We start from the raw sequence: 4,130 nt of genomic DNA, 5'->3' as shown, positions 1-4,130 counted from the left end.
CGTTGGTTTAAGGAATGCTAACCAATAGAAGATGGATCTGTAGTGAAAATGAGAAATATTGCTACTGAACCAATCAAGAGTTTAGAATCTATTTTGCTTTACTTTACTTTTGGAAAATGTTTGTGTCTGAACAATGTTTTATATGTTCCGAGGATTTGAAAGAATCTTGTGTCTGGAATTGTGTTGAAAAATTGTGGTTACAAACAAGTACTAGAAAATGACAAGTACATCTTGTCCAGACATGGTTCTTTTATGGGTTTCGGTTATGTATGTAATGAAATTATAAGGCTTAATATAAATTATCCTAGTTATGATAATTCTGTTTACATGGCTTATTCTAGTTCTAGCAATACTAGGACACATTCATTACAAGATAAGAAAAGACATGTCAAAATGATTTTAATTCCTGCTTTTGATATAAATAAAGGAAAATGTAAAACATGTATGTTAACTAAAATCACTAGAAAACCTTTCAAGGATGTTGTTAGGGAAAGCAAGGTGTTAGAACTTATACATAGTGATTTATATGATTACCATACAACACCTTCCCATGGAAACAAAAAATTTGTTGTTATTTTTATTGATAATGCATCTAGATATTGTTATGTCTATTTGCTTCATTCAAAAGATGAATCTCTATAAATTAAATTATTTTAAACAAGAGATTGAACTTCATAAAAATGATTCACTAAAAGTTTTACATACTGATAGAGGTGGTGAGTATTATGGTCCAGTTTATTTTGAATCAACTGGAATAATATATCAAACCTCCTTATACACCACAACAAAATGGTGTTGACTTTGAAAGAAATGGTTAACTCCATGTTGTCTTATTTAGGTTTAAGTGATAGGTTTTAGGGTGAGACAATGTTAACTGCATGTTAAATCTAGAATAGAACTCCAAATAAAAGGATTAAGAATACTCATTATGAACGTTGGTGGCAAAAGGTACCAAATTTGAGTTATCTCAAAGTTTGGGGTTGTAGAGCAGTTGTAAGGCTCACTAAACCCAAATGGAAAACATTGGGTGAAAGAGTATAGATTGTATCTTCATTGGATATGTTGAGCATTCCAAAGCTTATAAATTCTATGTTTTATATCTAATAACTCTGTGTCTGTGAACACTGTTATAGAGTCTACAGATGGTATCTTTGATGAAGAAAGATTTACATCTATTCTAAGACCAAGGGGCATGATTCATCAATTTTCCAGCAAGAGTACAACTCAAGTTAAAGATGTTTTTGGTGGTACAAGTTTTGTGCCAGAACTCAGAAGTAGTACGAGAGGTAGAAAAGCTAAATCTTTTGGATCTAAATTCAACTATATATAGTTGAAGGCACAAGGGATGAGACTGTGTCTCAACATTAATATTGTTTTAATATTGAGGTGGACTCAAAGACTTTCAATGAAGTTATGGCTTCTAGAGATGTTCATTTTTGGAAAGAGAAATTTTGGATGAGATTGATTCTGTCATGCATAAAAATACTTGGGTATTGTCTGATTTACCTCCTAATTGCAAGGCATTACGATGTAAATGGATCCAAAAAAGTAAGATAAAGGTGTGTGGCTCAATTAATAAGTATAAAGCCAAATTGGTTATCGAAGGCTTTAGGAAAAAGGAAGGGATTGATTTCTTTGATACTTATGCTCCTGTTGCCAGAATTTCCACTATCAAATTAATGTTAGCTCTTGCAGTTATACATAAACTTGTGATTCACCAAATGGATGTGAAAACTGTATTCTTGAATGGTGATTTGGATGAGGAAATTGATATGAAACAACTTGAAGGGTTTTTGATGCCAGGAAATGATCACAAAGTAAGAAAGTTGAAGAAATCATTATATGGTTTAAAAAAAGCACCAAAAATGCCATCAAAAGTTTGATGATGTTGTCTTGTATAATGGTTTTGCATTAAACCAAGTTGTCAAGTGTGTATATAGCAAATTTGATGCTTCTGGTAAAAGGAGTTATAATTTGTTTATATGTGTGGATGATATGTTGATTTTTGGTATTGTTTGGAAGAAGTTAACAAAACCAAAAAAATTCTTATCATCTAGTTTTAAATGAAAGACCTGGGGAAGGCAGAGGTCTTTCTTGGTATAAAAATTTGACAAGGAAATAATGGGATTTCAATTTCTCCATCTCATTACATTGAGAAAATTTTGAAAAAGTTTAACTTTGAGGATTGTTCTCCTGTTAGCACTCCTATAGATCCTATTCTTAAGCTTCTACCAAATAAAGGATCTCCAATGTCTCAACTTCAATACTCAAGGGCTATTGGTTGTCTGATGTATTCCATGATTAGTATTAGGCCTGATGTAGTATATGTTGTGGGAAGGCTTAGTAGATATAATAGTAATCGTAGTTCACATCATTGACAAGTTGTGAGTAGAGCATTTAAGTACTTGAAAGGGACCATGAATTATCGTTTAACATATAATGGATATCCTTCTATTTTATAAGGATATTTTGATGCCAGTTAGATTAACAACTTAGAAGATCACTCATCTACAAGTGGTTGAATGTTTCTTCTTGGAGGAGGAGCCAATTATTAGGCATCCAAGAAACAGACATGTATTACCAACTCACCCATGGAATTTGAGTTTATAGCTTTATCTGTTGCGGGTAAAGAAGTTGATTGGCTAATGAATTTGATTTATGAAATTTCATTATAGCCTAAACTGAGATCTACCGTTTCTATCAGATGTGATAGTGTTGCAACATAGGCTAAGGATTACAGTCGAGTATATAATGGGAAGTCTAGACATTTAGGTGTTAGACATAACATGATCTATAAGCTCATCATGATTGGTGTGATATCTGTTGAGTTTGTGAGAACTCAGTTAAATTTGGTCGATCATGTAACTTAAGGGTTAGCAATAGATCCTGTGTAAAAGGCCACTTTAGGGATAAGTTTAAAGTCCATTTAAAATCTTTTATATTAAGATACTCGATTATATTAGATGTTGAATTCAATATGGAAAGCTTAATATTTAAAGATTGGAACACACTATTGTTATCATCCCAAGGTATGTGTTCGGTACTGCAAGTATAAGGAGGTTGAAATTTCATTTCTTAATAATTCTTTGAAAAATTGCATTTGCATGTGCAAGAACAAAGGAACTACCTATATAAGCATGAAGTTTAGCTGTTTTAAGAAGTTGGGACTTGACTTTGATTTGCTTATTGAAGAATGGGACATAAGCTAGTAAAATATAGTGTCAAGTTAGAAATTATGAGAATGTACAATGTTGTGTATCTTATCTTCATGCATTCACTTGGATAGAAATGGTCCAATCCTTAGTGACACATTGATATTCGAATATTTGGAATGAATAATATACTAATGTGAAATTCAATCGTCACGATATTTCATTTATGCATCAGTTTGTTGTTGTTATGTTTTGTTTTTTAAGTTAATCAGGATTACACTTAAATAGGGGAGGTTTGTTGGTGAATTGTTTCACTCAGTGTATTTAAGTGTAATGGACTGACTTTTTGACCAAAATTAATCTTAATGAATATTAAACAAGAAAGGAAGTTGTGGAGTACACACTTGTTTAAGTTTATTCAAGATTTTAAGTATGGGCTAAACTGATTTCAAAGTTGGTTTGAAATCGGAACAAAAAACAATTTCGGAATAAGTAAGTGTTGGACCGAAACTGATTTTGGAATTAAGTTAGTCTCGGACCAATATTGAGTTCGTAATTGGAAGTGATGTGAATGTGTGACATCCCCCATTTTTCAGAACCAATTTAAAAGTTTTCTTTACGCTTTTAAGTATTGAAATGCAGAAGTTCCTAGTTAAATAAATATTTTTGAAATAAAAAAAAAGTTATTAAAACCTTCGGTATGTCATTCATTTATATCCGAACATACGTTACACGTAAATAAAAAGGTCCTGAAATAACTAATGCAAACCTATCATTTATTCCACTCAACGTCCTAACTTGGCAATTTCAACTTTTGCTCCACTACATGTGAAGCCAAAAAAAATGAGTGTGTCAAGTTTGGAAAATTTGCTGAGATGCGTAGGGTTTTCAAGCCCATAACATTTAAATGATAAGATATCATTCCTGCAACACATATGTCAGTTGTAAATATATATCATGTGCTAAGACCATCTACCC

The sequence above is a fragment of the Lactuca sativa genome, chromosome 2, assembly GCF_002870075.4.
Source record: "Lactuca sativa cultivar Salinas chromosome 2, Lsat_Salinas_v11, whole genome shotgun sequence".
Lineage (NCBI taxonomy): Eukaryota > Viridiplantae > Streptophyta > Magnoliopsida > Asterales > Asteraceae > Lactuca > Lactuca sativa.
Note: the sequence above shows the minus strand (reverse complement) of the source record.